This window comes from Akebia trifoliata, chromosome 11 (genome assembly GCF_017979445.1).
Source record: "Akebia trifoliata isolate Shusen 1 chromosome 11, ASM1797944v1, whole genome shotgun sequence".
In the NCBI taxonomy this organism is placed as follows: domain Eukaryota; kingdom Viridiplantae; phylum Streptophyta; class Magnoliopsida; order Ranunculales; family Lardizabalaceae; genus Akebia; species Akebia trifoliata.
The window spans coordinates 30,693,579-30,703,858 of record NC_141385.1 but is presented as its reverse complement, the minus strand read 5'-3'; positions in this window follow the sequence as shown (position 1 = coordinate 30,703,858).

The window sequence follows — 10,280 nt, the reverse complement described above, 5'->3', positions numbered from 1 at the left end:
TGGTGTAAAATTAAAATTTTTTTCTTCAAAAACCTTTACAGCGACGGCCAAAAGCGCAGCTAAAGAGTAAATTTTTTTTTAAAAAAATGATACCCTATAGAGACGGCCAATAGCGGCCGTCGCTATAAGTCCTGTATATAACGTCGTTTCTGTGAATAGTTGGCCGAGACTATTAGCGACGACTACCGATGGCCTCCCTGGCCGTCGCTACATGTTTTTTGCGATGGTATTTGCCCCTATAGCGACGGTCACGGCCGTCGCTATAGCCCTATTTTACTATAGTGGTTACTATTACTCATCTCAATTTCTTTATATTTGAAGGATTTGGCTACTTTTGAGCTAGAACCCCACCTTCAACCCATCTAGATCTCTCATTTGATCTCACTCCCACCATCAAACCTTTCCATACACACATTGTTATACTCAAGGAGCAATGAGCAAAATGAGCAGATGGTGAAGGAGAAAAAACAAGGATTTCAAGAACTCGAGTTCTTGATTGGAAAATCTATCAATTGAGACGTCCTTGTAAGTTTTGTTTTTAATTTCAAAATCTTCTAAAGGAATTTCTTGGTTTTACCTTGTAAAAAATCAAAACTTTCTTCTTTCTAAGTGGCAAGGTTTTGAATTTTCTAAGGATAGAATTGAGATTTTGAGTGAGGTCTTACATCTCTCAAACAAGAAGGTTTTGTGATTTAGTGTAGAGAAAAATCTCAAGGTTAGAGGTGAACCTAAAATCTATTTGATTACTGAACACCAAAACCTTTGCGAAGGTGATCTTAGGAGTGGATGTAGACAAGCTGCTAAACCACTATAAATCTTGTATCTCCTCTTTTTGATTTATGCTTATGCTTTATTTGCACATAAAAGTTTTATGTAAGTCATGAATGCCATACTTCAATTCAGAAAATTTATGTGTAATACATTCCCAAGCATAATTGTTAGATAGCCTACCTAACTCATGTGTTTCATAACTTAGGCTAGGCTTTCCCATCAAGTAATTTGATCCCGGGTTGATTTCGAGCCAACCTACCTAAGTTTCAGCCCTAAATCCGATATAATAACTGTTGCTTTTTATTTGATCCAAAAGATGATGCTATCCAATAAAACATGCGTTATTTGGATTCAATTGATCCTAATTCGGCCCAACTTAATTTAATTAAAAGCATATATAAAATATAATATTACATATATATATATATATATATATATAACATAATATAATATGATTATGTATTATTTTTTTTATCTTTTCAAAGACATTATCAAATCCAATCTATATCATATCAAGATATGGTTGATCCAAAACAAGTTGAACAATCAATCAAATCATGTCCTTGTCAAATCCTAAATCCTAGATCTAACTTGGGGTTTTGGGATCAAAATGGAGCAAATTACAACCCTAGTAGTGAGAAGAAGATGACTATTATTTATGAAAACTCATATTAAAAAATATTTTCTAAAGGGTGATTCAGACATATTCCAAAACATTTTGTTGAATATTTAAGATATTCATATGTTTTCAAATTGATAAGATACATCACTTGATTGTGTCTACACTAGAAGATTTGTATAAAATGACATAAATGCGTTTATCTTCAATCTCTAGCTAAAAAACTTTAATTTGTTTCCCAAAAATATATGGTTTTCAAGCTCTTGAACCTCTGGGATACATCATATTTAATCTATTCAACATTGTCTTCAACCTCTTTTAGAAAATTCTTGATTTTTCTACCCCAAATCCCATCATTATCTACTTTCCAAAAATCCTATATTTTCATACATATTTAAATATTGTAGGAGACAATATTAAAGTTGAAGATGGGGGGAACAAATTTACCCTAGAATTTGAAGATTACATGTATTGGAAAGAAAATCACATTTTGTTAGCCTGATGTTGAAGAGGAGGATGTTTAGGTCATTTCTTAATAGTCTTACATAGTAAAATAAGTTCAAGGTATGTATGTCATCAATTTAGTATTCACCAAAGAATTTTGATAATATGACACTGTTTTTTACAAACACCCGTGATGCCCTTTTCTCTCTCCTGCTCATAGTGAAAAAAAAAAAAAAAAAAAACCTTTCTTATCTGATCGTCTTGTGACATTCAAAAACATGATCTGATACAATGGAGTTGTAGATGACAAAATTATATGAACTTAAAAAAAATAATAATAATAATTTTCACTGTTGAATATTATTTTTAAATTTGAATGCTTTATGGCTGTCTATTTTCAATACCTTGGATCATGCTCGAAAAATAATATTTTTCTAATATTTTTTTTTAATATGAATATTTTCATTAAATCTAGAAAGTTGTGTTGTTGGATTGTAAATGTGATAATCAATGTGGGCCCAATGACCCCTTTTAAGATTTGAAATCTAAAAAAATAAATATGTGGGCAATGGCAAGAGAGAGAATCTCTCTCTATTGTTGATATCATTCGTTAGCGTCAAGGGCGTGTGCCAAAACCACGTCATATTATCAGCACTCTTCACCAAAACGTGGACGGGTTTGTCTAAATCACCTCTTTTTATAATGAAAAAACTATCCCTTAAAATTAGAGTGATTATTTTTTTCACATGCACTTTTTTTCTTTTTAACACACCCCCCCAAAATGAAATTAAATAAAATGCTTTGGGTTTTGTAAACCGTTATACTTATTTATTTTTTAAATGGAAATCTTACTTCATTTATTGTTCTTCTCGAAGAACTCTTCCATTCGGGGTTCTATTTATTTCACAAAAACTCTAAAATTTCATAGAGAGAGAGGGCGAGGGAGAAAGGGGAGGGGGGATTTGACCACAATAGAATTAATCATTATAGATGCTCCATTCATCTTCTTTCTTGTTTCTTCACTTCAAAATTTGTTTTATGTGTTCAAGACTTTTTTTTGTGTTAATTATTTAAGTTACTTAATTGGATTATTATTATAAGTAAGAGCTGGTGTGATAATATTGACTTAAATTATTTTAAGAATACATCAACTTCTTATTAATCAGTTATTTTGATATGATAATAATTTGATGATTGACAGAAAATCAAATAATTTTTCTTCTTATCAAACCGTGTAGGACATACAATAAACTTACATTTATGAGATGATAAATCATATAAATGTGTGGTTGCTATTAGAGAAATAGATAAGATATTAGAATCCTTGGGTCCCATGGCTAAGGCATGGAAGAGTAAGGGAGAGGGGACATGTCCTAAGGAAGCTTCTTTACCTTTGAGAAAGGCTACTTAGTTTAGTCACCAATAATAGATATAGGATGGCCCAAGATAGATTTTGTTGTTGTAGGAAAACTTCTATTATTATGATAGATGGGACAAGATGTTGAGTGGTCCACCAAAAGCCTTACTTAAGGGATATACTTTCAAAGTTGGCATATTATATTTGGAAAAGAGAAAATCTTTGGTGTTGAACAATAGTACATGTCTTGTATATGATTATGTCAGATTAGGCTATGTGGCTTATCTTTGAATATTTTAAATGATAATCAAAAGGTAGGTTCAAATTTAAAGTGTGGGAATATTGGGGTAGAACAAAGATTGGTGGTGTCAAAGAGGATGAGCCAAAGAATATGCCAGTTGCACCATTTAGTAATAGATCCCAATCATTGGGATATGCCACAATTGATAATAGGGAATGTTGTAAAAGATTTTGTTTGTAATTGGATATGTTCTAAGGCTCAAATGAGATACTCTACATCGAAAAAATCTTAAAAATCACAATACACTATGAAATTATGACTTGAAACTTAGAAATCATCCTTCTAAGGTGTTGTTTGTTAAATTGAAAAAAATAAGTGGTGAATAGCATTAAGTGCTGAAAAAAGTTGTTTGTTTAGATGCTGAATCATGTTTGTTACATATTGCTGAAATTGGTAAATTGTCTTTTTTACCCTTACAATGATATTATACATTGTTTGTATGTTTCGAATGCCTATTTCTTATAAAATTAAAATACAATTCATTTATAAATAATAAATAATACTCTAAATTTCAATTTATAAATAATAATTTTTATTTCTAAAAGCCCACAAATTTCAAATTAGAAACAATAATGTCATAAAAGTCACCAACGTTTGAAATCAACATTAAAATAACTTAATTTTGGATGAAAAAATTTCGGTGGAAATGAAGGATGTGTAATTATAAAAGCACCCAATGAATTAGTAAGGGCAACTCACATCATAGCCAATTTTTTTTGTCTTATATGGGTTAAAGTTTTTGAAATGAGTAAATTTTTTGTGAGAATGATGTATATGGTCTAGATATCATCATCACCAAAAATCAACCCATTCCGAAACTTTTAACCACGTCAAAAATGATTTCTAAAAAAAAAAAAATGATTTACATTTCTTGAACATTTTTTTGATGGGGTTAGAAGTTTTGGGATGGGCTGATTTTTGGTGAGTATGATCTCCTCATTGTAGAGATCATCCTCACCAAAAATCAACATATTCCAAAACTTATAACTCATATAAGACAAAATAAATTGGCCATGGTGTGGGTTTATTAATTTGTGGGGTGCTTATATACTTATCCATGGGATGTAAGAGGTAATATCCTTTTAAGTATAAGGGTGTACTTGTCCGTGCTAAAAAAAAATGAGATGCTTACCGCTTCAGCACTTTTTTTCAACATCAAAATAGTGTTGAATTTTTTTTACTTATTTTCAGCAATAAGCACTGAAAATATGGAGTAAACAAACACGTTATTTTGACAAAAAGTGCTGAATTTTTTTTTCCAGCGATAAGCACTGAAAAATAGGTCAAACAAACACTGCCTGAGACTAAAAGAAGCTTCGTGAAATTTTTTTAACAAAATTTTACTAAATTATCAAAATACCCTTAAAAATTACATTACACTTAAGAAAATCCTTTCGAACTCATAAAATGATAACTCAAAATAAAATAAACCATTCCACGAAATTTAATTTAATTATTGAAATACCTTTAGAGATTAAGCCATGATTGGAAAAATCCTTTTAAACACATTAATGATAATCTATAACCAAAGAAATCATTTAGCCAAAAACAATTCCTCTACAAGTATTCGATATAAAATGAAGTATTAAAAAACCAGAAAGGAAAGATCTAGCCGGGTCTTTGATCAGATCTATTTATAGACATTCCAAATCATCAACTTCATTGTAACGGAAATGAAGTGGTTTGCAAATCTTCTACTTTCGTTAGGCATTGATTCATTCATCTGTAAAAGAAGTGGGAATAATTTTTGATAGGCTTCGTTAGTTATTCATCTGTTCATCACCACTGTTGATCACGCAATCAATCTCCCATGGTTTGAAGTGATTCAACCTCGAGTCAAATTCTAACTCTTTAATTTCTCCATGATAAACTTGCAAATTGGAAACATTTAAAGTAGTTAAAATGTCAAGGTTACTAGAAAGTTTAATTTATACGCTTCAATATTTTAAATGGACATGTTGTCCAATCTTAAACACTTTCATGCTTGCTCGGGGGAGACATCTCCTTTCGTAAGTTGATTCATATAAGATTACCTTCCTTGAACTTGAAATTGCATACTTTTGTACCGTGTCTGATTGTAGAGGGGGGTGAATAGAACAATTTAAAAATTCTTTCGATTATTTAAATTCACCTAGGTGTTATGATTTAATTATGAGTTTATCTAGGTTCATTCACTAATCCCCGATTTTGCTCAAGTTCTCTAAAATGAAATTCAATGTATATACACTTAATTTTAGGCATTTGAAAGCGCCTCGACCCACAAGTGCAGATCCAAATTTTTTTTTTTTGGAGTCACTACTTAGTTTTATGGTCTAGGAATCAAAGATGACTTTAAACAGATAAGAAACACAAAACTACGAAGAAGTAATGGGTGCGGAGATTAGGTTACGAGATTAGAAGGTGGTACCAATCCTGCCTGACGAAAGTCGATTTTTACTATTATCAAAGATTTACATTGTAAAAAAGGCCTAAATCTAGAATAAAGATAAGAAAAATTACTTTTTTTACCTGAGTGATTGCGACAATTGGTTCCTTCAGAAACTGGTAGTGAGTGTTTCTCATGTGAATCTTCTTGATTTATTTTTTACTTTTAGATTTGCTCCCGATCTTCGAGATGAGACTTTATTCTTTTAGATCTGAATATTTTTCCTAACTTTTTGACGTTTTCTTACGATTTTTTGAGTGTGTTTTGTTGAAAATTAGGACTTAAAGGTTAGGTATTGACTTAGGATTTTAAAAAAAATTTGGAGAATTTTTTACATCTATTTTTTAGGATTTCTCAAGACCTCCGAGATTAGATGGTAAAATTTCCTTTTTAAAGATCTTTATTGATAAGATTATGGTTTGATTAGATCTCTTTGAAATAGAGTCTATCTTTAACTAATCTTTTAAGTGATTTAGATAAGATTTCAAGTGATTTTATTTGGATTTTAATTTTTTTTACTTACATAGAAAGAGTTTTTTAAATTTTAGCTAACCCCCCATATTAAATTATTTTAAATTCTTTGAGACCCTCGGTGGAGGGTTCTTTAATTAAATATCAGGTGGGCCCTACTTGAATAAATGAACCGTCACTTGAAATTTGGCCCATGGGTTTAATTAATTGAATTTATTTGTTTAAAATTTTTAATTTGATTGATTAAGATTCCACTTTACATTAATTAATATATTAATTATTAGTTTCAAAATTTTAAATTTTAGAATCGAAAGATTACCATTTTACCCTCAAAGAGAACTTTTGAGTTCGAATGTTGCTTTTTGACATTTTGAGATATTTTAGAATCAATTTTTCATAAAGAATTCAATGAAAATGTTGATTTTTTTTCACTTATAGATCTTTGGCGTGAAATGATTGTGGACCCCCATAAGGGGTATTTTAATAATTTTGTGAAAATTGGCGAAATAGTTTATTTGATTTTAGATTATTATTTTATGTGTTCGAAAGGATTTTCCTAAGTGTAATGTAACTTATAGGGATGTTTTAACATTAGAGATATTTTAGTAATTTGATCATTTATTTGATAATTTTTTCTCGTAAAGCTTATTTTAGTCTTAAAATAATGATTTCTATGTTTTAGGTTATATTTTTCTAACGTAGTGTGATTTTTAAAATTTACTTGCATGAAATATCTCATTCGAGCTTGGGAAACACATCCAATAACAAATAAAAAACTTTAGAATATTCATCCATCATCAGGAACTGCTACAATTGAGTTAACGAGTTGATTAATGAGGCGAATGCAAAAATGGTGTGTCTACAGCATTCATCGCATGTCATTCATGACATATTCAATTGAAACATTCATGGCTTATACATTAATGACATATATATATATATGGGAACGGTTCAGCAGCCCTAACATCTGCCCAGTATTTTGCCAAGTTTTTACGACCGTAAGATCGAGACGCATCCGACGTTTCAAGAGAATACACGGTTTTAAAGTTAAAACGTACCGAATTACAATCAACCCCCTCTAACATCTTTTGATTCTGTTTTAAGTCCCTCTCTCTTAACAAATCCCTATCTTCTTCTAACTCGGTCTGTAAATCGAGTTATCGTTGCAGAGACTGTAACGAAAATCATCTCTCTCTCTCTCTTTCTCTCAAGTTTCAGATCGAAACCCTCTCTCTTGTATTCACACACTATCTCCGTCGAGGAATATTGCTTTGATTTAAAGAAATTGGAGATCGATCTTTCAAATTTGCATGTGTTCAAGAATCATTTGAACCCAGATCTGAAAATCAAGACATGGTGTGCTTAGTAGAGAATTTATCATTCATTAATTCGGATAGATTTGTTGGAAAAAAATGATGTCTTGGATGTTCATGCCTACTATTGTCCTACATTTTATAAGTCTCAAAACCTTATCTTTAGATTTCATCAAAATTAAAGATGATATCTTTCAATTCTTCATGTCTGATAAATGTCCTCTCCTTCAGAATTTGAAGATGAGACGTTGTACAAACTCACAACACATAAAGGTATCCACTGAGAAGCTTAAAAGCTTGGGATTTTTGTTTTTTTTTGTTGTAAATGGTAAGTATTATAGAGTTGAAACCCAATGTTCATGATGGAGAGAGTTTCGATTTCGAAGAAGAGGGAGAGAGTTTTACGGTTCTGTTTATGAACGAAGAAGAGAGGTATGTTGAAAAGAGGGATTTGTTAAAATAGTGGGACTTAAAACAGAATAAAAGGATATTAGAGGGGGCCGATTGTAATTACGGTACGTTTTAACTTTAAAACCGTGTATTCTCTCTGAAACGTCAGATGCGTCTCAATCTTATGGCCGTAAAAACTTGGCAAAATACTGGGTAGATGTTAGGGCCGCCGAACCGCTATATATATATATATCCAAAGTGTATAATTTGCGATAAATTAAATAATGCACTAGACACAAGATTTATAATGGTTCGGCAACATGCCTACATCTACTCCCAAGATCACCAACACTAGGTTTTTTATGTTCACTAATTAAAGAGATTTTTAGTTCACCTATAACCGTATATGAAAATTTTTTCAATGCTAAATCTCGTAACCTTCTTGTTTGAGAATGGTAACACTTTACACTAATTCTAAGTTTTATCCTTTGGAAATTTAGAGTCTTATCACTTGTCAAGAGTCCTAAACTCAAGCAAGTGATTGATTTTTGACAAAGTAAAACTAAGAAATTCCTTTAAAAGGTTTTCAAATTAAAAACAAAGTAACAAAGACTCCCTCAATGCATAATACTTGTCAATAAAGATCTTGAGTTCTTTGGGTCCTTGCGCTTCACTTTTTTTGATGACATTTGCTTCTTGATCCAAAAGATGTACCAATGTGGGCAAGGTGGTGGAAGAATGAGTAAAATTAGATTTACAAGGATAACTTAACTGAAAAATCTTCCAATCGAGCTCTCGAGTTCTTCAAGTCCTTGTTTTCACTCTAAACATCTTCTCATTTTGCTCCTTGCTCCTAACTCTTTGATTTTACCAATGTGTGTGTAAGGGAAATTTTTTATTGTGAGAGTAGGATTAAGTGAGAGTCTGAAGATGTTGAAGGTGGGTTCAACTAGATCTAGGCACACAAGTGGGTTGATAGTACTCTAGGATGTATGGAACTTTTGGTAGCACAATTCCTCAAGTCTTGATCAAACTAGAAATGAACCAAGAAGTTCAAATATATAAAATTTTGTGGTCTAATGGTCATCTACGAGTGGCATCTAGATAATTTTCGATGGCGTCATTAAGGTCCAACGATAATATTTTCTAGTTAAGGACCAAAAAATTTCTTCTGCCGACGGCATCGTGATAATTCCTGGTAACATCGTGAAATACCACAATGGTGCCTGATGGCACAGTTAGTGCAAAATACTAATGACACCAAAACGACCGTTTGTTGTTGATGATGCCAATAAAATTACCATAATACCCTTTTGAGGCATTTTTTGCTCCCAAGAAGTCATTTTTGACTCCCAAAAGATCCGATGATCAAATGGGTCAGGAAATTTGTTGTTATTACCAATATGAGTCAACCTAACAATCATCAAGGTGTTGGAAAATAGTTTAAGTTGTCTAACTACCTTTTGAAATCTATAGTTGATATCGTGAAGCCATTTTTGGCTATTGGAAGGTTCAATGATTAAACGGGTCAGGGAACTCGATGTTTTTACCAATATTAGTCTACCTAAATAGCACCTAAGTATTGGGGAATGGTCAAAGTGGTCTTATTATCTTAGTAGTCTTGTGCATACACTTGAATTGTTTTGTCGAGGTGTATGAGGTTGAGCAGTTTTACCAAAGTTTTCACACATTTTCCAATGCAAATCAATTTGACACACAATGCAGTCTTGGGATTAACAAAACATGGAATTAACAAAGCTCAACATACCTTATGCTTGGCATTATTCTCTTCTAACTTGATTCGCACTTGTGCATGAAATTCTTTAATATATTCTTACATATCTTCTACATTATCATTGCACTGATTCATGATCGATAATAGTACTAGATAAAATTCAGGTTTCTCTTATATATGACTTCAAACGGATTTTTCTCCTATAGATTTAATCTTTGACCTATTGTATGTAAACTTTGCTTGTGCAAACTTAAACCCCATTGTCTTTTGTTATCCCCAATTAGACTCGTAGTAAATTTTTCAATATCTTGCTTACAATTTCAATTTGCTCTTCAATTTGTGTGGTGAGAACTACTAAAATATATTGTGTCAAGTCCCGAGTTTTTATTCGTATCTCGAGAAAATAAATAGTAGAATTTTGAGAAAATCCTGAAAGAGGGATTTAGGGTAAAAC